General features: G+C 33.9%; 1 long non-coding RNA gene across 1 annotated transcript in view; it reads right to left on the bottom strand.

Annotated features, from left to right (window-relative positions):
• Positions 1-415: 415 nt before the first annotated feature.
• LOC111095394 overlaps positions 416-24,306 on the bottom strand; it is a 36,729-nt gene continuing 12,838 nt past the window's right edge. The window contains exons 2-3 of the long non-coding RNA XR_005356427.1: positions 6,173-6,425; positions 416-557 (exon numbers count right to left, since the gene is read on the bottom strand). This is a non-coding gene — a long non-coding RNA (uncharacterized LOC111095394). The remainder of the gene's footprint in view (positions 558-6,172; positions 6,426-24,306) is intronic.

The raw sequence follows: 24,306 nt of genomic DNA, 5'->3' as shown, positions 1-24,306 counted from the left end.
TTTGTCTCTTTGGGGTAAATCCCCAACAGTGCAATTGCTGGGTCATAGGGCAGGTCTATTTTTAACTCTTTGAGGAACCTCCACACAGTTTTCCAGAGTGGCTGCACCAGTTCACATTCCCACCAACAGTGTATGAGGGTTCCCTTTTCTCCGCATCCTCTCCAACATTTGTGGTTTCCTGCCTTGTTAATTTTCCCCATTCTCACTGGTGTGAGGTGGTATCTCATTGTGGTTTTGATTTGTATTTCCCTGATGGCCAGTGATGCAGAGCATTTTCTCATATGCATGTTGGCCATGTCTATGTCTTCCTCTGTGAAATTTCTGTTCATGTCTTTTGCCCATTTCATGATTGGATTGTTTGTTTCTTTGGTGTTGAGTTTAGTAAGTTCTTTATAGATCTTGGAAACTAGCCCTTTATCTGATATGTCATTTGCAAATATCTTCTCCCATTCTGTAGGTTGTCTTTGAGTTTTGTTGACTGTATCCTTTGCTGTGCAAAAGCTTCTTATCCAATGGTACTTGAAATAATTAGCTGCCCCAATAAATTTTGTTGATGTCTATTTAAACAAAAAAAAAAGTTTACTTGTATAAGAAAAATCTGAGTGAGCTTAAGTACTATATAATGCAGGGTTCTATTGTTAATCAACTGGTTAAAATATTTTTCATAGATGTGATGCCAAATTTAATAAAATGTAAGGAATAGAACTAGGAAACAGAACCCACACTCAGGTTCCATATTTATTTTGAACAGGAACTCATCGCCACATCATGAATTTCTATAAACCATGTTTTTTCAAACCTTAAAATATAATTACAAGTGATAATTTATAATTATTGTGCCTGGCTTTTCCCAGAGTCTCTAACTGCTTCTATAATAAATGATTGTTATCTGCAATATGGCATGTTAACAACGGAGTTAGCACATCCTGACCATATGTCTATCACTGCAGGCAAAGTCCAGGAGGATGGTAAGAATAAAAATACAGGATAAGTTCTCCTCATAATTACATGGAAGTAGAAACTGATGGTTGACAGATAATAAATGAGATGTAAAATTATTGCTTCATATGTTTGGAGATTAATAAATGGGGACATTTATGAAAATATATGCAATGCCCAGGAGTTAAGGCAAAGAGTTTCCACTTGGAGAAATATATGTACTTAACCAAAATTCTTCTTAATGAGATCAGATGTAAAATTCATTAATTCAAAGACAAGAGCTTCAAACCATAAATCTGGGTGAGGTTACACCTTTTTAAAGCTGCAAATTGAAGTTAACGGATCAAAATCAATTAGGTCTGCTAATCTGTTCACAAAGGTGTAAATTCTTAATCAGAATTTATTACAAGGCTGACAATGTAATTTAACAGCAGTACTTAAATCTTGATCAGACAATTCAACTTTCCAACTCAGGTCCTTTTTTTTTCATGAAAGAAATAAAAAGACTCTAATGTTAGCATCATAAGACAATTGTAATATTAAGTTTATATAATACATGTAAAGTGTTATACATGAATATAAGATAAAATTTATGTGTTAGTAATTATATTATTCAGTTTCAATTAGGATTCGAGGCATATTTTATGAGATTTGGCATTTGTATTATTGGCACGTTCTTTTGTCTTGGAATGAATCAGGTGGTAATTTCCCCTAAAATGTCTATTTTTGAAACCATTTCAAGGATGTTCTCGATTTTCTATAATAAGGACTACTTCAAAGCAGTGTAGTACCTTTTGAAATGAAGTCAGCTGTTCTCTCACACTGTCACCCGTGACAAGAGATGCCATTAGCTTCAAATTGTTCAGCAGAATTAGTCCCCTTATAGGTTTTCCAAAGTATGCAATGTCAAGTGTCTTCAGAAAATGATATATGGAATATCTGTGGTAGTTGACTTTGTAGATTCACATTTTATTTTTTGCTTTAAAGGAATGAATTTTTATTTGGAGTCTATTATAGTAAAAACGTATTATTTGGAGTGGATATTGATGAATACTATAGAGATTTCAAACTCACATTTTGTTTTGGCAACTAAGTTCTGTCTTGGCTTATATGTGAGGATATATTCCTACATGATGAGAATGAGCTAATGGAAAGTTAATTGTATTAAATTCCTAAAATTTTAAGGGCATCTGGGTGGCTCAGTAGCTTGAGGGTCTGAATCTTGATTTTGGCTTAGGTCACAATCTCAGGATCCTGAGACTGAGCCCTGCTTTGGGCCCTGCTTTCAGTGGGAAGTCTGCTCAAGATTCTCTCTCTCCCTCTTCCTCTGTTCCTCCTCCTCTAAAAATAAATAAATGCATCTTAAAAAATATAAATAAATTTCAAAAATTTTAATTTTTAAAAGCACCTTATAATAGAATTTGGTTGCATGTGTTTTGTGTGCTATTTGGAATATATTACTGTGTCCCCTGATTTTGAAAGTTTTTATTCATCAAACTAATAACAGAAAATTGTGTATTAACATAATCATTAATAAGTCATTTGTGTATTAACATTTATTAGAAATCTACTTGCGATGAACAATTTCAGGGTATTGGTTGATATAGGCGTGGAAGAGATAAACAATGTCTGCTTTAGAAAAGTCCACTTAATTGGTTATACAAATAGTCACATATATCAAAAATATATTTTCCTGTGTTTTAGAGGTAGCACAATCCAAATTGCTGAATATTTGATGGAGAAAGTTCAGTCCAGAGACACTGAATGGCTTTTTAAAGTTAACAAGTTAATTACTATCAGAATGATCTAAGACTCAAGTCTTCTAATTGAATGTGCCATAGCTTTAACTATATTTTAAATTTCCAATTTTTATTCACTTCTCCTGCAATTGCTGGAGATAAAGGACTGACATAAGTTTTTTTTTTTTTTTTCTTGGAGTTTTTTTTTTTTGGTCTACAAATATTATATATAGATTTAGATAGATATGAGAGGGCTACACACACTCATTGGCCTAAAAGCATTGAAGTTGAAATTTTCAAAGAAAAAGTCACACTCATTTTAACCTAATGCTAATTAAAAATGAGAATTTTTAGGAAAATAATTACTTCAGGAAAAATCTGCCTTTATATATTAATTTTTAGCACTCATTTTGTAGAGTTGGTATAGAGGTTCACAATGTCAAAGAAGTATTATGCAGACATCAGTTTTGTAATACATGTCTGAGTAGAAAATGTTTTAGTTAATCTGATTGATTCTCAAGCTATTTTGAAATCATCAGTGGACCTTAGAAAGCCTTCTAAAGAGGATTTATTTTCAACAACCCCTCAGGTTAAAGTGGTTAACAGCTAGATTAAGTGCTGTACCTTCAATGACCTGAAAGGGGAAGGGAAATAGCACAAATGAATAATTTGTAGAAGTGTTGTACTGTATTCCCATTAAACACAGACCAAAAAAAAATTTTTTTTTAAACTTAGTTACTGAACAGTAGAATTTTAGAACTGGAAATGATCTTAGATCAAATTGGAACACTTTCTATTTGTCAAGTATTTTGCTACTTTGCATTCATTATTTCATTGTAATTCTTACAATGCATAATGAATAGTAATATCTTCATTTGACTGATGTAGAAATGAGTATCCGCATCTTTCTTTTTCAAATAATGCAGCTGAAATTCAAAAACAGAATTTGACTTCTTCACTGTAGTTAAGCAGTTCAGTGCATGAGAACCTCTGACTACCCTGATCTCTCCTAGTTCAGCATTTAGTTGCCTCCATAAATATTAGGTGTGTGTGTGTGTGTGTGTGTGTGTGCGCAGGTGACAGATGGTACATAGCTTGATACAAATAGATGATAGTGATAGATTAGATACGAAAATATGTATTTGGAAAATGCAAGTAGGAAATTTGTAGAATCTTAATAATAAAGCTAAACATAAAATATTAAATAAACACTTTGAAAATATTCTGCAATAAAAATATTACTATTTTTTTCATTTTTATGAAATCAAAATTTCACTTAAAAAACAAAAGCCCATGTATTATCTTATTGCTTTTTTTTAAGTACAAATATGGCTATAACCCATTAAAATTTGAAAAGACTTTAAGTAAAGAATCTGTTAGTCTTGATTTTTTTCACACAGATTTGAATTTTCCTTTAGTGATACATTATAAAAAATTAATATTGGTTAAAAAACAGAAAAGTATATGTTTAATGTTATTCTCTACCATGAAGGAATTTCTGCAAGTACAAAAGGAAAAATATTTTGAATAATGTTTATATCTATTTGTAATTTTTGCCTTAAATTTCTTTTCATATAAAGATGTAAGTAAAATAAGATAATGTAACTTTCAATTCCTGGCCATAGTAATTTATCTTCATTTGGAAAAAAAAGGCAAAATGTATATATTCATGTATCAGTATGTGATAAAAGTCTTCTGTGTGAATCCATTTTGTATAAAGGATATAATTAATAATGACTTCATTTTATGCAATAAAAATTCAGCTGGGCTTATCTCAGAGAAGTATCGTTTATTGGTATCATTCTAAGTATGAAAAGACAAATGAAGGGCAAATGAAGAATATTAATCTTTGCCATTACCTATTTTTATTAGTTTTCTTTAAGAAAGGGAGAGAGAGAGAGAAGTGAGGCAAGAGAAGAGGGAAAGAGAGAATCCTAAGCAGAGTCCCCACTGAGCAGAGAGCTGGATGTGGAGCTCAATCTCATAACCCTGAGATCATGACTTGAACCAAAATCAACAGACCTTTAAGCAACTGAGCCACCCAAGAGCTCCCATTTTTATTAATATTTTAGGTAACAAAATATTTCCCTGGTTTCTTTTGTTTCAGTGCTTGTGATATGGAAAATTAACAGATCATAATATTAAATATAAAATGTGAGCTTAAAATAAATATGAAATATATCTTGGAAAATGCATGATTTTTATTTCCTGCCTCATACATTTTTTTTGTTTTCCAATTTTTTTTAAAGATTCTATTTATTTATTTGAGAAAGAGAGAGCACATGAGAGAGAGAGAGAACATGAATGGGGGGAGGGGTACAGAGAGAAAGAGAGAAGCAGACTGCATGCTACTGGGGAGTCCCACCAGGACTCCATCCCAGGACCCTGGGATCATGACCTGAGTGGAAGACAATGCTTAACCAACTGAGCTACCCAGGTCCCCCAACATATAGTACCCTTATAATTAGAAAAACTAAACATTATATCTAATAAGAAAATAAAAATTAGCAAAAAAATTACAAAAACAGGGTGAATTCATTGAGTTGAAATACTTTCTTTTTTTTTTTTTTTTTTAAATTTTTATTTATTTTTGATAGTCACACACAGAGAGAGAGAGAGAGAGGCAGAGACATAGGCAGAGGGAGAAGCAGGCTCCATGCACCAGGAGCCCGATATGGGATTCGATCCCGGGTCTCCAGGATCGCGCCCTGAGCCAAAGGCAGGCGCTAAACCGCTGCGCCACCCAGGGATCCCTGAAATACTTTCTTTAGAGAAAATTTACTGTAAAAAATTAAATGATTTAGATAAAGCATTTAGAAAGGTTTCAATAAATAGTTTTTGAAATGAAAAAATAAGAAAGCAAGACTTAATATGCAGTTTCAGATATGGTGTGACTGGAATTTGCTTAGGCTGACCACATTAATAGAAATAAAAAAAAAAATGTATATAAACATGAAGATTTCCTAAAGAGATTGTCCTCCTCACCTGTCTCTTTATTATGTGTCAGAAAGCTGAACTCAGGACAGTGAATATCTGCAGGTGTTCATGCAGTTACCCTAGCAGTGAAGTCACCACAGAGGAAGTATGCATGCCCCATTACTGCTAGGGTCTCCCCAAAATTTACATATTGAAGCTTTATTTTAAAAATATTAAAATTTTTTTAAAGATTGTATTTATTTATTCATGAGAGACACAGGCAGAGGGAGAAGCCTCCATGTGGGGAGCTCAATATGGGACTCGATCCCAAAACTCCAGGATCACCCCCTGGGCTAAAGGCAGGCGCTAAACTGCTGAGCCTTCCAGGGATCCCCATATTGAAGCTTTATTCCCCGGTGTGATGGTGTTTAGAAGAGGAATTTTTGGGAGGTAATTAAGTCTAAATTAGGTAATGAGGGTGGGTCCCTCATGATGGAATCAAAACTCTAATAAGATTTCCCTCTCTATGCCCCTCCCTCTTCCCCCACTCTGTTTAAAAAAGAGGAAAAAAAAGTCACCTTTGATAAGGCAGGTGCAGGTGTTTGTAGACAACATTGAGTAATATTGCTCCCATCTGTGATTGCTCTATTTTTTTCTTGATTGTCTTGGCCTTAGGTACATTTCTCCCACTTTGAAAAGGGATGCACTTAATTGTCACTCACCAGGACACACAGAACTTTTTTATTTGTGGAACTTTTTAGAAAATTCTCAATAGTGGAGCAATCTTCCAATTCTCAGCCTTTGCTTCTATTTCTTGACCATACAGTATTGCTAGCAAAAAAAAAAAAAAAAGACTATTACAGACAGCCATATTTCAAAAATATATTCCCTCAAACATTTATGAACTTAAGGTCACTTAACATCATTTTTACTTTTCCCTAAACATCTTTGTTTAATATTTCATCAAGAAAGAAAAATTCTACTAGCTCCTCTATTCTTCATCACTTTCAGCAAAATGCTTAATGTGATCATTGAAGTGATTAGGCACCCATTTCCCACCTCCAGCCCTATCCCACATTTACAAACTTAACTAAAAACTTAGTTATGAAAAAAAAAAAAAACTTAGTTATGCCATTTTTGCTCAGTGTCAACGTGAATCTTCCATCTTCTGTTTTTGATTTAACCTGTATTGTATTTTTCTACATGTTTCTTTCCAAATTAATTTCTCTTGCCCCATTCTTTTGGCATACAGTCATATAAATATTTCTGATGTTAGCCTATAAAGATGCTTATGTCCCTCAATTTCCTGGCCCCAGAAACAAATAATACACAATTTTAAATGCCTCTTTCCTCTATTAGTTTGATGTTACTTATTGAAATATCAACTTTTGGGGCATCTGTGTGGCTCAGTCGTTGAGTGTCTGCCTTTGGCTCAGGTCTGGGCCTGGGGCCCAGGGATCAAATCCTGCATAAGGCTCCCTGCATGGAGCCTGCTTCTCCCTCTGCCTATGTCTCTGCCTCTTTCTGTGTCTCTCGTGAATAAATTTATAAAATTTTAAAGAAAAAGAAATATCAACTTTTAGTATATTAAACACAGAGGAGTAGATTTTCTCACACAATCAGGAAGCTGGAGGTAATTATTCCAAGATTGGTAATATGTTTTATTAATCTACATGATATTTTAAAAATGTCACCATCTCTATTTTGTTATATTTTGCCATCATTTTTGTCGCCTCATAGTCATAAGATGGCTCCTGTACAACCCATTTCTACCTTTGCTTTACAATGATGAAAAGGTAAAAGGAAAGTGATGAAGCCTATGTTAATTAAGCAAAAACTTTTCCAGATGTCTGAGAGAGACATACTTACATATCAAAAATGATCAAAATATTTTCCTGTGACAACCTCTAAATACAAGATTCTGGGAAGGACCGCAACGCCTGAGTGGCTCAGCAGTTGAGTGCCTGCCTTTGGCTCACAGCATGATCCTGGATTCCCAGGATCGAGTCCCACATTGGGCTCATTGCATGGAGCCTGCTTCTCCCTCTCCCTGTGTCTCTGCCTCTCTCTGTGTGTCTCTCATGAATAAACAAATAAAATCTTAAAAAAAAAAAAAAAGATTCTGGGAAGGACAGAAATTTTAGCTGATAATGTTACTAATATCCTAGTTTTTAATACTGAATAATAAATTACTATAAGTATTCCTCAAAACAATATCCATTTATTAGATCATAGTTCTATGGGTCAGAATTCTTGGTTCTCCGTTTAGGAGATCACAAGGCAACTCCTGTGTATTGGCCAGGCTGGGCTTGTATCTGGAAGTTCTGTGGATGAATTTCTTCCTAGCTCATTCAGATTGTTGGCAAAATCCAGATCCTTGCAACTGTAAGTCTGGGTCCCCATTTCTTTTCTGCTATCCACTGGTATGTCTCTCAGTTCCATCAGTTACCCACATCCCCTCTCACAAAGTCACCTTTGATAAGGCAGCAATGGACCATCAAATCCTTCTCACACTTGGAAGCTGTTTTACTTTACCGCTACTAGCTAGAGGTTATTCTCTATCATCAGGCTCATATGATTACTTTAGGCCCATCTGGATAATTTCTTTTGGAAGGTTGACTACTCCATGTAACATAATTACAATCAAGGGGGAGATATCTCATCATATTCACAGGTTCCAATCACATTGAAAGGGAAGGAAATTACATAATTTGAGGGTGTGAGGTCATTCTTAAAATTTTGTGTGCCACAGTTGCTTTGAACAAAATCAAGACTTTCTTGTAAGAAAGAAGGTGGGAATGGATGTTACATAAGGAACAAACAATATTTGCCATAATCTCTAGTTCTATGCTTAAATCACTTATTCTCATTCAAACTCTTAAATACAACATCAAAACTTACTTACTTGATAGCCCCAGTAATCTTTTTTTTTTAAGATTTTATTTATTTATTCACGAGAGACAGAGAGAGAGAGAGACAGAGAGAGAGACAGAGATACAGGCAGAGGGAGAAGCAGGCTCCATGCAGGGAGCCCAACGCGGGACTCGATCCCGGGTCTCCAAGATCATGCCCTGGGCTGAAGGCGACACTAAACCGCTGAGCCACCATGGCTGCCCTAGCCTCAGTAATCTTGATAACTATCTTCTTGACCCACTCCAATCCAACTTCTCTCATCCCACCAGTTAATATAATGTGGAGGTAATCACTGTGATATCTGCAGATTGAAATCTAGAGAGTGGTTTATGGACTTATTTTTCGATGACTTAAAAATGTTGACAGTAGTGAACCTTCTTCTTTTGAGAAATTCTAATCCCTTAATTTATGTGTCTTTGACTTCTAGTTCTATTCCTACTTTCAGCCATTTCTATATTTCTGGATCTGCAACATAGCACACAGTCATATGGTGGCATGAGCATTATTATAGTAGGAGCTTAGATTAGTTGATTTAGGCAGCCCCTTCCTCATGCTCTTGGAGACCAGCAGCAGGAACAGGATGGAATGGGAGTTTTCTTCCCACTAGGACAGAAGATATGGAACCTGGGGTTAGAGGGCCCAAACTGGCTGGGCTGCTACCAATGCTCATACACGGACTGAAGTATTCCATTCAGTTATATGCCATAACCCTCCCCCATTTACACACCAAGCAGCTAGCACTTATGTGCATTCAGCACAACCTCGGACTGGTTGTGCAGCTCCAACAGAAAAAAATTAACTGGGGAAACTCAATTACATAATACGCATAAAACCAAGAATTACCAGATACTGGAAGAAAGCCAGCATCATAATAGAGTAAAAATAGAAAAGTTTCAGGAAATAGAGTTAATAGATAAGCTGAACAGGATGTTACAGCAAGTATAACTAATAACAACAGAGTGATTCAAAAGTATACTGCATGCATTAAAATACCATAAAAGTGTAAAATGATCATGGGGAAATAACTCAATAGATAGGATGAATATATAATGGATACAGTTAAGGAACACATTGAGAGCTCGAAGAGAAAGCTGAGGAATATTCTGAGAGTGTATCACAAAAGCATATGGAGATGGAATTTATGAAAAACAAGTAATAAATCAGAAGACAACTCCCAGGAGACGCAACATTTGCCTAATAGAAAAATAGACAACAGTGAGGGAAGGTTGTGAAATCAATACTCAAGACAATGAGATGACAATGGCCCAGAGAGAAAGAAAAAACTAGACTCTTAGTTATTTTACTGATCATTTTTAACATTTAGAAAAAGGGGAAATGTTGTATCTTCACAGGGAGGAGGATTACACTTAATCTACAGAGACAATGATAAAAGTGATATACATATGTTAATATCTATATATCTATGTTATCTATATTATTACAACACTGGTTGAAGTCTTAGAAGATAGTACAGCAATAATCATGAGGAAACTAATTTAAAATATACATTCCAATAGGCAACCAAAATGTAATTACTGTATAAAAATTAAGTAAACATGTGTTCAAATATATGAGAATACTGTTTGAAATAATTTTACAGGATTTATTCCAGACAGTAAAGTTATTCCAGAAGATGCTTTTTCTTTCCTCTGATTTTTTTTTTTTAGAATTTAAAGATGAAAATGATATTCCTGTCTTGAACAGAAACATCAATAGTAAAACATTTTTATTTATCTTGGTACACATCTTTTTGAATAATGCAGACATTTCTGATCATTTTCCTATTTGAGTATATATAGTCAGAATAGAATGTATAATATGGACAAACAATGTTAAAAATCCAAACTACTAACCAAGAAAACAGAAACAGAATCGTAAATACAGAGAACAAACTGGTGGTTGCCATAGGAGGTGGGGAATGGGTATAATAGGTGAAGGGGATTATGAAGTACAAACTTCCAGTTATAAAATAAATAAAAGTATAGCATAGGGAATATAGCCAATAATGTTGTATGGTAAAAGAAAGTAACTTCATTTCTGTGGTGAACACTGTGCATTATATAGAACTCTTGATTCACTAGGCTATATACCTGAAACTAATATAACAAATATGACTAGTATTTCAACTCTACTTCACTTAAAAAATACAAATGTTCAAATGTTCAGAATTTTTAGTATCTTACAGATTTGCAACATATCTTATTAGAGTGCTGTTTCCAACTTATTTTCACTGTTAATTACCACTTAGTTCTATGCATAAAGTAATATATTTTTTTTGGCTGTGATTTGAAAGGTAATATAATTTCACCATAAAATTAAAGACTTCTAGGATTTTAAGAGACTCTAAAGAAAATGCAAAATATATGACTATCATATTTGCTGAACAGGCCCTATGAGCTTTGAAAACAGAAATTAATCAAAGTAAAATCAATATTCAATTATCTGTGTGTGATTTCATATGATTACTAGGATCCATCACTATCTGCTCTGTGCACAACTGGGTTCTAAGTCCTATATAAAAAGTTTTTTGTTGTTGTTTTTTTTGTTTTTTTAATTTATAACTGTTTCTTGTTTTCTCTCTATTGCCCCTAGTGCCTCATCGGAAAATAAAGGTCTAATTTTATGGAATTTTTTGAGTTCAAATAACTCAACCAAATCAAAGAAAAGCATGTGGGTTGAGCAACTGACAATACCAAAATAAGAGATTTTAGGCTTATCTAGCAAAACATTACTGAGAAGCTTTCAATATGATTTGCCTAAAGCAATTTCTTCTGATGCACCAGGCTTACATACTTGGAATTTAACATTCCCAGTAATACAATGGATTTTCTTCCTGTTAACGCTAATAGAACTCCTCACTGGTGTGGATCAAATGCCCAACCTCAGACCAATCACTCTGCTAAAGCAACAGAGGGCCTTCATTGGGCAAACTTTAGTCTTGTGACAATTTAAGTCAGGATCATATAAAACATCTGAGCTGAGAAGCAAATAAAACAAGAAACATATGCCCATAAAAAATACCATAATCTCTGCCTCTATGTGACTTCCTTTTAAAGATGAACATATGGAACAAAATTAATGCATACCAATTACCCAGAATATAGAATTAATCTTTGTAAGGGAATCTTACTGAAATATCTATAAGAGAGACAAATGGAGGGACATACTTGTCTCTGTATTTCAATTGAAGCTTTATCAAAATGTAAAATATTGCTTATGAACCACTCTAAAAGTTGTATGTTAATCTAAAGTATTTGTAACAATCTTCTTTCATTTATATAAAAATCAGTCATCAGTACTACAAAAGTAATAACATGAAATAGTTTAGTCAATATTAGTTCTTGATACCTATTTGGCTTTGCTTTGAACAAGTGACATTTATTCTGGCACTTAATTAACCACAACCAGGTTTCTCTTTTTGTCCATAAGAGATATACCTTGGTGAAGACAATGGATTTTATTTCATATTTTATGACTTGATTTCTGCCTTCAAAATATTTGTTTTCTTCTTATTATTAACAGTAGTTTTCTAATTCAAAATAATTCTTCCCTACCCCCACTATATTTACCTTCTGGCAGATTATGAGATGCTTGTTCTATTTGGTAAGTTTCTATCACAAATGTCAAAGTTTATACAAATGTGTTGGGAGGTCATGGGGTGATATCTGAACAAATACAAAATCTCAAAGTTTAGTAGGCAGAGTTTATCACATACGTGGTATCAAAGCTATCTTACGATGATTTTATATTTCCCTAAATACAGCCACTCCCATATATCCTAGCTTTGTGTTTGTCTTGAGCATATGCCAAGAGATAAGAATGAGTAATAATAAATGTGAAAACAGTGAAAATTACCAGTAGTCACTTGAAGTCTATTTGCTCCAATTTTGTTGACGATTTCTAATTTCCTTTCAATATAATATATTTTGCCATATCTGAGTACCCGAGATCATTCAGTTTGTCTTGCATCTCAGGCCCTTGTTGTACTCCTGGCTTTGAGTAATTGTTTTTTTTTTCCTTTATTCTATAACGGTACCATTCAGTGTTCTCTGAGGATAATGCTAGGATTCTATAATTTAGCTTTCACTTCTTTTGGCTGATATGAGTAAATTCTTCACCTTAGTGAAGGGCCCAGTAGCTCGTCTCATGGTGTTGGCAACCCAACCAGTCTTGGGTTGGAAGTAATAAGTCAGTCTTCATTGGAACTAATGAGCAAGTTGCCATGTACAGTAGATGTCACAGTACTTGACAGTATATTAAGAAACAACAACTGGGTACACATTTAGCAATGTGAAAATGTGTAAAGAGGTTATAATGATCCTCAATATAATTCTTTAAGGATTGACTGAATTTTAACCATGTGCCTAAAAGAACAAAAAAGCAAAAAATTTGCAAAAGGATGACTGGAGAGCAAGATTTCACAATACTATAATGCACTGTTTTTGTTAAAAGTCAAATTCAAAAGTTTATCATGTTGAGTAAATATTTGTTTTAGCATTTGCTCTTAATGAACGTGGTCAGATAAATTGAATGAGATATATTGCCATCTGTAAATACCGAGGTGTTACTTTTACCTCTTACTGATTTTACCTGGAAGTGGATACTGTGGTGTGTCACTCATGGCCCCATCAGGTACAGACCTCTCCTTCTCCTTGCTGCTCAGTGTCATCTGTGGATGGCTCACCGCCGAGTCCACATGTAAGCAATGTACTCTGCTGAAGAGAACTAACTCCCCTAGTATTATTCTTCCTCCTGAAAGCAGCCCACATTCAATTATTGGTCAACATGGGAATATAAAGACTTGGCTTTCTTCTTTTCATCTGAGACACCTTTGAGAGATCATTTCAGCTTCAGGTCTCCTTCCAGGTTTGAAAGATTTTGTTGTTATTGCATTGCAGTTTAACTTCTGCTTCGGCCAAATCCTGCTTCCTTCACTCACTGAAGAATGTTTTTCTTGAATAATTCACTTAGAGGCAAATCTTGATCCTCCAACCGATTTCCCAGAGATGTAACCAACAACATACTGCTTTTGGGCCTATATTAAAAGGTGAAATAAACTGAATCTTTCTAAATCACTTACACTTATTTTAATTTCAAATTCAGATGACATCAAATGATGCCACACTTTATGCAATATAAAGTTTTGTTGCCTGTTTTACAGAAAATATATAACAGAGCACATTTTATTTGCAAAAGATAAAAGGATGAAACATACATATTGCATAAATTTTCAAGATAGAATTGATTATACATTGATCTGAAAAATAAAAAATCTCTAAGCTCTTAGATTTTCTTTACCAATGTGGACTTAAATTGGATGCCTTCCAGCAAATATACACCTTTTATCAACATTAGATTTGTTTTGCTTTAATTGTACTGTTTTAGAGCCGTTACAAAAGTGCCTAATGAAATTACCTCATATATTATCAGAGCACTTCAGAAAGCTATCTCTCTTCCTCTATTGAGGCTGACAACTTTCTTGTGAATCATGAGTTTATATTTCTTCATGGCCCTATTAATGTCAGCCTATCATAAATAAAATCTCAAATCAGTAGAAGACTTAGTGGGAAGGTAACAACTAGTAATTTCCTAAATTATACTTAATTTTTTTCTGATTACTTTCAATATGCTGGTTATCTATCTTTAATTATTTGAGATGTGTATACTTATGTATTATATTTTTCATTAAGGTAAATTATATATCATAAAATGTGTACTTTGTCAGTATAGAGAACTGAAAAGAATTTTTAAAATTATAAATACAAATATATATGTGAACCTATCGTTGAAATAAGATGTAGCATAGTGCTTACAACTTTGTCTTTACTCATTTCATGTTACGTTTTCTAGAATGTGAAAGTCCAGAAGCACTAGAATTTATCCCTCACCACTGTTTCACTATGGTTTAATGTAGCTCCAGTCAAAGAATAAATATTGCTATAAATATTTGTTAAATTATTAATGTAATCGTAAGGGATGAATAAGAAATATATTGTTTCACAGTGAAGAAATACTGATGATTGAGATTGATGGATGAGAACATTGAGAGAAGACAAAGGAGAAAGCGAAAGAGAAATAAAGAATGAGTCCCAGGATTCTGACTTGAACTGGATAAATTCAAATGGTGCCATTTGTTGGGAATGTAGAAATATAAAGCTTTAAATTAATATTGGAGTGTTGTGGGCATAATATTGGAGAACTGGGAATTTTCTTGGCCATATTGATTATGAGATGCTGGGATCTTTATAGAGTCTTCAGCATCTTGCCCATTGCCTTACAAATACATACATAATAAGTTGCATTAAATAACTCATTCTTAATGAATCGTTTAGGAATTCCAGCAATAATTAACTCCATATGCTTTCAAACTAAATAATGGTGTTATATATGGTTAAATATTAACATTAATGTTAACAGTGGTAAATAATGCTATTAGAAATTGCCAGATATTATCAACCACCAGTTACCGATTTTTGAAAGTAATGTTTTCCTCTGTATCAAAATAAATAAGTATATGAAATTATTTGCCATTTTTCTGTCTTTGGAGATCTCTGCTGCTATCTATGAGTTTCAACCAAGCACCACGATGGCCTAAACAAATTCCAGGTTAGTAAGAAAGCAGAGGAGAAATTACTGCCTGTGTATTCTTCTAGGATTTTTATGGTTTCAGGTTTCAGGTTTACATCTTTAATCTACCTTTGTGTTTATTTTCGTGAATGGTGTTTTAAAAAATGGTCTAGTTTCATTCTTTTACATGTGGCTGTGCAGTTTTCCCAGCACCATTTCTTGAAGAGGCTGTCTTTTCCCCGTTATATATTCTTGCCTCCTTTGTCATATATCAGTTTACCATACAGCTGTGGGTTTATTTCTGGGCCCTATTCTGTTCTATTGATCTATGTGTCTGTATCTGTGCCAGTACCATACTGGTTTTGATTACTACAACTTTGACTATATCTTAAAAATGTGGACTTGTGATACTTCCAGCTTTGTTTTTCCTTATCAAGATGCTTTGAGCATTAGGGGTCCTTAGTGGTGACATAAACATTTTAGTATTATTTGTTCTTGTTTTGTGATCCAATAATTCTATTGGGTATTTACCCAAAGAAAACAAAAATGCTACTTTGGAAAGATATATACACTTCTATGTGTTGCATTTTTCATAATAGGCAAGATATGGAAGCAACCAAAGTGTCTATCTATCCACAAATTGGTGAGGAAGATCTGGTGTATGTAGACACAGACACACACACACACACACACACACACACACACAGAGGAATATTTTATATACATAAAGAAGGATAATGTCATGACATTTAAGACAACGTGGATGGACCTGGAAGGTATTAGGCTAAGTGAACTAAGTCATAATGAGAAAGACAAATGCCACATGATTTCACTCATGCATGGAATCTTAAAAAAAGAAAGTGAATAAACAAGTAAAAAAAACAGAATCAGACTTACAAATGCAGAGAATAAACAGGAGAGAGAAAGGTTGGAGGGCGTTGGGAGAAATGTGAAGAGTGGGAGAAATAGGCTTCCAGCTATGGAATGAATAAGTCAGGGAATAAAAGGCACATCATATGGAATATAATCAGTGATATTGTAATAGTGTTGTTTGGGGACAGATAGTGGCTACATTTGTGGTAAACATAACACAATTTATAAACTTGTTGAATGACTATGTTATATACCTGAAATGTATGTAACCCTGTGTGTCAATTATACTCAGATTTTAAGAAAAGAAAAAAGAAAAGAAAGCAGAAGATAAAGGATCAAAGTAGGAAACATTTGTGTCTTCCCAAGAGAAGCAAGAAATGCTCTATTCAGGTACAGATAAAAGTATTTTTAGATAATCTCAGTTGAAACTGATATTGCTGTTATGTTTTTATTATGATTAACTTATCTTGAAAGTTCTTCTCTTTTACCTGCTCTACAAAAAAGATGGAAGAAATAAACTATGCTACTTTGCTCTTCCTTTGTTTTCTTAACAGTATCCAATCTTCTCACTCAGTGGTCCTGCCCCTGTGTTGTTCTTTCTGCCACTACTATTTTACATTGTACCTCAGCTCTTTTTAAATATTAGTGTTCCTGACATTACGACACAGTTGTATCTCACATATTGCAATGTTCTGTTTCTTATTTACTCTCTAGATTCAGCTCAAATTTCTTCTTGAAGATTTTCCAGCATCCCTCAAGTAGATGTCTTGTGACTATCTATGTGACAAATATTTGAGTACCTATTTTGGACCAGTCATTCAATTAAATGGTAAAAATATAACACAGAGCCAGAGGCAATATTCTCATGGAGTTGATATTCCGTGGAAGAAACACACATTTAAGGAAAATTTTAAATTTTAGTAAGCTATATAGGCATGAAATAAAGATTGTGAAGTAATAAAAATTAATAAAGCTGATAAATTTAGATGTTTATAGAAATGTTGTTTCCACTTCCAGTGGGCATTTTGGCATTTTTGGTGTGTCCCTTTTCTTCATTTCCTCTATTAGTTTAACGGTCTCCTTCTAAATTCCCTCCCCCTCTGCCTCAACATAAGTGCCAAGAATCATTACAAATATACAGTGTAATTATATTAGTAACAGACAGCCTGTGAATAGATAAGGAAAACAATTTTTGATCAGTGCTGGAAATTATTTATTTCAAATTAAGACTCTTTCTATTTGAGATGCTTAGAGCTCAAGCATATGTTTACTGTCATATTCACAGATCTGTGGACTGTGAAAATAATCCGCAGCTACCATATGTTAAAAGGAGTATTTTAGCTGATGTATGAAATCTACTAATATTCTTGATACTTGTTTTTTTTCTTAAACAATGTCATAATAACTCTTTACTGTTCATCAAGCTTTTTATTGAATTTTAACTTCCAAAGACATGATTATAATTATTTTAAAAATATTTGTATGTGTCTATTGTGTCAGTAGCCTCTGGAATACTTCAGATATGAAATGAATTGAAATATTTAATAAAATGAGTCATTTGTTTTTATTGTAAAATAATTCAAATAAAGAGGCATTTAGAGATGGTTTAACATCAAATCCAGGTGTAAGATTAAAATCTTTGGCCAGAAATTAAAAGTGACCAACCATAGTATTCTGTAATGATCAAAGTCTGATGGCAAGAATAACATACCATTTGTAGAAAACAAACAAAGAAACACAGAAAAACAGAAATAGAAAGAGCAGAGAGGAAAATTTGGTCATAAAACTCCTTCACTAAGAACACTAAGAAATAAACCTTCTTAACATGGTGACACATATACTTCCATGCTTTATTAAAAGCTCTTTCACATCTCCATCCATTAAGCAAACTTAACTGTGGTTTTATATTTTCTTCATGAAAGATACAGACTGATGTGCATGAAAAGATAAATTGTTATGAAGGCTAGACTATTTTTTCTGCATCTAGCATTCTTCTACTGCCATTAATTGAATGGTATGCATACCAAAATCAGTTTTGTTTGTCTCAGTTATTAGTACTACCATATCATCAATTTTTTTTGTCAAAGTATTTTTAAAAGCAATAAAATATCAAATCAAAATATGGTTTGTTTGCTTGTTTGTTTACTTGGAAATCAAGTTAAAAGCTTTGGAATTATTAGATAAAAATGGTTCACTTTGAAAATCTGAGTCAATCGTTCATGAGACATTGCAAACGATTTTCAAAGTTTTGATAATAACCAGGATTTTTTAGTCTGGTTTCTTCTTGGTTTCTAAGTTCTTCCACAAAAAAAAAAAAAAAAAAAAAAAAGCTAGATCTCTAAATTACAGATAATGGATCATTATTTTAGTTTTTAATAGGAGAAATCTTGAATATTCAATATATGCATCAAACTCTAAACCACTGCCCTGAAGTAAAGAATGGCGACAAGAATGATAGAGTAGATTCTTAGAAATTTCTCATTCAGAGAAATAATTATTATTTGCATCAGATATGAGACAAAGCCAGCGTCATAGTTCTTCAAAATAACAGGAATACTATAAAAACCTCAAAAACTGGAAACTACAGAAATAGGGCACATGAGCTGAAGACAATAGTTTGCCTTTTTTTTTTTTTTTTTTTTTTTGGAGAGGGTGGTTTATTGTATAAAGAGGCTGATTGTAGAGAGCAAAGATTGTACTAACACAGGTAGGGTGAGGGAGACCCAGAGGCCAGAGCTGGAGGATGGAGGGGTAGCACCCAGTCATCCAGGCAGTGGGCAGGGACAGAGAAGATTGAACAGCTCCCTCCCCACCCTTCTGTCCCACCCCCATACTGGATAACAGGGAGTCAGGCTATATCCTAACCACCAGGGAGTATAAACAGAAGACTCTCAGCAACCCGTCCCAAACCCCTAAAATGCATGAAGCTCCCCAATCTGGCTTCATTTGACACCAAACGAAGCAGTGGCTATAAAGCATAATGAGAAGTGTATCATTTAGGAAAGGATGGGTGTGTTGTTGAAACAAAGGATCCCCAAATCTCATTAGCTTTCAACAACAAAAACAAAAAGTATAATTTCCCTCTCACTATACTTTCTATGGCTGACCTGAGGTGGTAATTATTGTCAATCTCATGGCAAGGATAAAAGGGAACATAGGCAGGTTACCTGCTGGCTTCTAAAACTTCTACTTAGAAGTAAAATGTCCCTTCCACTCATGTTCCATTTGCTAAAATGCTCAAGGATAATCTTATGTCAATGAGGAGGGGAAGTATAATACTTCCACAGAAATGAACAGGAATAAGATTATAAATAATAAATATATAGTATAATCTCTTCTACTTACACATGACCTTTCACTACTTTTTCTTCTTCTTTGTGAAATATGATCAACAATACCCCTCAATGAGACAAACCAAAAGCCTGTCCATTACCTCAAGGTAATTTTTCTTTTTAAGATTTTATTTATTTATTCATGAGAGCCACAGAGAGAGAGAGAGAGAGAGAGAGAGAGAGAGAGAGGCAGAGACACAGGCAGAGGGAGAAGCAGGCTCCATGCAGGGAGCCTGATGCGGGACCCAATCCTGGGACTCCAGGATCATGCCCTGGACCCTTTGGGCGCTCAACCACTGAGCAACCCAGACGTCCTCATGGTAATTTCTATGTCAAGTTTCATGTATTATTTTGTTCTAGATAGCTATGAAGTGAAAAGATAGGAACTGCTCCCTGCTCTCCAACAGTCTGTTAGTAGAACCAGGATGAAATAATGAGGAATTATCATGGCATCTCCTCCCTGAGACTAGCTTCCTGGTTCATATTCTTCCATTTTCCCTTAGTTTGTTCTGATAGAGTATTTCCTTTTCTAGTACCCTTTTTGATGACATTTAAAGAGGTCAGAGGGAAGTGAAAGATATAAAAGACAGGATTGTGACACATGAGAAAGAAAAGTAACATGGACATAATCAAGAGTTTAAGAGATCTAATAATGGTGCCATAGAAGATAGGCAAATGAAAGCCAACACATACATTCATTTTTGAAATTTCCAGTAAAGACAAGATATATTTAAATAGAACAATATTAAGACATATTTCAAACCCAAATTCTAAACTGAAAAGTTTGACTATACCTATGGAAATTTCATATCTTATACTTGGAAATGTGAAAATAAAATGTGCAATATTGAGATGTTTCCTAGTAAGGTTGCTTTACTTCAAAGAGATGTGTTGAATTCACTGATCTGACTGGCACACAAAGAAAGATGGTAGCTGCTTCTTGTTCTGTTACCTCAGTTTGGTCTTTATAGATTTTCAGTTCTTTGAAATCTATTAAAACAATCCTCCATAATAAATAATCTTTGCTAATATAATTGGTGGTTTTTTTTGTTTGTTTGTTTTCCTGACTGATATGCTAGGCTAAATTGTAACTGACATTAAATAGTTTTGTTCTGTTTTTTCCATAAAATAATATATGGTACCCATATTTTCTCCAACTACATACTTTTTCAGGGTTAAGTATATTGAGAATTTACTGCATAAGGGCCAAAATATAGTACAAAAGGTAAATATTTACCATCATTTACCTTTTTTTACTTCTCCGTGAGGGGAAGTATTTATGTCAGCTTGCTAATTACTTTATTCCAGCTTGTAGTACAATGAATGATATATAGTGCATGCTCCATAATGTATTGACTGAATAAATTTTTCAACATCCATTTAAAAAATTTTAAGTACAAATGAAAATGAGTAATAGTGGGAAAATAACTGTGATTTTTAAATGTAGAAATTTATTGTCTCATAATATTTGCTCTTCATAGATGCAGAAATAGATCTTTATATAGCCATATTCCTTCGGCTATATATGTGTATGGTCATATATTTTTTCCTGAGGATAGTTTCATCAAATTTTCAAATGGTTCCATCATCCTTAAAGTTTAAAAGTCAGTGCCATGGAGGTTAAGTTCCTCTGCCAATAGCAGGACTGCTAATGGCAGAACCAAGAATAGTTCACAGAACTTCTGACACAAAGCACAGATTCCTACCTTTTACCCAACATACCTTCTTATGAAACTGTCTACTACACATAGGGTTAATCCCTTCTCTCATTTGCTTCAGCAGCATGCTGCTGACCTATTTTACAGAACTTATTACTTTGTATTGTAATTTTTATAAGTGGTTCCCACACAAGTATATGCATTAGTATTTTAACACTGTATTTGGTACCATTCTCAGATATATTCAGAGATCAAAATGGTCTACTAAACAAATGTGTAAATATGAAATTAAGCAAAAGTTGCACTTAAGGGAAATGAGACCACACTTTAGAAAAGATGACTAAGCACTAATAAAGATTCTAAAATGAAAAAAAAAAAAAAAAAAAAAAAACAAGTTATATGACTTCTGGGTTCTGCTCCCATATACAAGAAACCTGGGAGTCACCATTCTGTCCTAATAAGGAGAAAGCTATCCCAATTGAAAAATCAATAATTCTTCAAAGATCTACAAGAGAAGTTAGATTACAGGACAAATTGTTTCCCCTCAAATTTGAGACACCTACACACAAATACAGATAATGACAACTTATTGGAGCACAAACCTAAGAGTTGAAACTTGCACAGGAACCAGTAGGTGGTAAGGAAATTGAATTGTAATCGACAAATTACTAATGGCCCACTCTGGATACCTCTGAGATATAGAAACTCAACCTCACACAGAGTTATCAGGGGCACTGATGCTTTTATGATGTTTTCTTCTTGGAGCTCTACTATGTTTTCACAGTGAATATTGGAGCAAAATTCCCTCATACTTCTGCCAGGGGGTGGCAGGAAAAACATTTTGAAATATATCATAGCATTCCGATCTTCATAACAATGTACGTCTTCAGGAGCACATTCTGACCTGCTGGGTTTTTTTGTTGTTTTTGGTTTTGTTTATGTTTTTCATAGCTCACCAGACCTTGGGAAGAGGAAATGGCCACCTGTAGACAGATTTAGCCTTCCATTTGGAAGTGGTAAATATCCAACTCTGGCCCACTCTAGCTATACCATCTCATCCACAAAGAGGAAAATAGCAATGGTAAAAATTGACTAACATGTGAAGTTAACAGTCCAGAGGCAAAGACTCACTAAAAGACTGAAATCTAATTATAGGACTATAGAATGCTTCTTTCCCCTGACCTTTATGAACACATTACCAAAGGCCTATTTTCAAGCAGTTTGTTTTACCTAATATATCATACATGTCTGTTGAGAAAAATGTTACATTATAAACTAAAAGGCAAATACATACTCTGAAGAGACAGAGCAAGCATCAGAACCAAATTCAGATATGGCAAGGATATTAGAATTATCAGACTGGAAGTTTAAAACAGTTATGATTTATATGCTAAGGGTTCTAATGGATAAAGTGCACCACATGCAAGAACAGATAGGCAATGTAAGCAGACAGATGGAACCTAAGGAAGAATGCAAAATGAATACTGGAATTTGTAAAACTCTCTAACAGAAATTAATTATGTCTTTGGTGAACTTATAAGTTGACTCAGCATGGTGGAAAACAGAATTTCTGAATTTGATGACATCTCAATGGAAACCTTCAAAACTGAAAAGCAAAGAGAGCAGAAAATAAAACAAAACAAAATAAAGGAGAAGACATTATTTAAGAACAATGAGAAACTTGTTCATAATTTGAAGGACCAGGCCCAGACAGGATCATAGATGATTATAGCCAAACATTTAAGGAAGAAATTATACAAATTTTCTGCAATCTCTTTTAAAGGATAGAGCAGAGGGAAAATTTCCTAACTCATTCTATGAGGCCAGAATTACCCTGACATCAAAACTAAACAAAGACATCACAAGGAAAATAGTAATTCCAAACCAATATCTTTCATGAACGTGGATGTAAAAAGCCTCAATAAAGTATTAGCATGTCAAACCCAGAAACGTATTAAAAGAATTACATACCATGACCCAAAGGACTTTATCCCAGATATGCAAGAATGCTTCAACTTTTGAAAACCAATTAATGTAATGCATCATATAGTAAAAAATAAAAAAAAAACATGATATCAACAGATGCAGAAAAAGCATTTGACAAAATCCAACATTCATTCAAGATAAAAGGCAAACTATGGAGACAATAAAAAGATCAATAGTGCCAGGAGTTAGGTGAAGGGAAAGATGAAAAAGCAGGGTATCCATCTTTTTTTCAGACAGTGAAATTATCATGAATGATATTACAATGATGAACACATGCCATTACCCATTTTTACAAACCCATGGAATGTACAACACCAACAGTGAACCCTAATAAACTATGGAATTTGGATAATAATGATGTGATAATCATCAGTTGTAACAAATATTTTATTCCGCTAAGGGATGTTGACAATGGAAGAAGGCTATGCATGTGTGAGGTTAGTGGATATATGACAAATTCCTATACCTTCTGCTATAGTATATAGAATATATAGTGTATAGTCTATGCTATAGGATCTAAGCAGCAAATCTCATATCTCATACATGTATTATCTTGTATAATAGTCTATAAAAATGCCCTCGATACTTATACTTAGAAGCAAAATTTCTACCATTTTTTCCTATCATGTTTATTAACAATCCTTAATAAAACTGTAACTATTTGGGGATCCCTGGGTGACTCAGCGGTTTAGCGCCTGCCATCGGCCCATGGTGTGATCCTGGAGTCCCAGGATCGAGTCCCACATTGGGCTCCCTGCATGGAGCCTGCTTCTACCTCTGCCTGTGTCTCTGGCTCTCTCTCTCTCTCTCTCTTTCTCTCTCTCTCTCTCATGAATAAATAAATAAAATCTTAAAAAAAAAAACTAACTCTTCATACCATTTATTGTAAAAATGTAAAGATTTGTTGGAGAATTTCTTTCAAAAAATTTATGTTCCTTCTAAAGTATATGCCATCTTGGAATTATGTTCACATACTTTTTCCATAATGAACATACCAAATAAGAATCCAGGAAAGGTAAAGGTAATTAAATCATTTCCCACTTTACATCCTGGTTCAATAGGACATCAATAGGATTACTACAACTTAGTGTCAAACCTTCCAGCTGATAAACAACAGCATGTAATTGCCAACACAACACATGTAATCTACCATCACTCAATTTTATTTCACAATTTTCTGTCAACACATCCTACTTCCCTCCAATTTTTATCTGAAGCAATAGAAATGGAAGTATCTATTTTTCTCATAATCTCAAGAAACTATATTATAAGATATTTTAAGTCTACTAACAGAAGATAACAAAATAACAGTATTTTGAGGATTTTCAATTTTTCTCATTATAGTGCAGCTAGTGATTGACATCAAACTTTGTCAGTCAAAAA

Source organism: Canis lupus, chromosome 3 (genome assembly GCF_011100685.1).
Source record: "Canis lupus familiaris isolate Mischka breed German Shepherd chromosome 3, alternate assembly UU_Cfam_GSD_1.0, whole genome shotgun sequence".
Lineage (NCBI taxonomy): Eukaryota > Metazoa > Chordata > Mammalia > Carnivora > Canidae > Canis > Canis lupus.
This window is presented reverse-complemented; position numbering and strand designations above follow the sequence as displayed.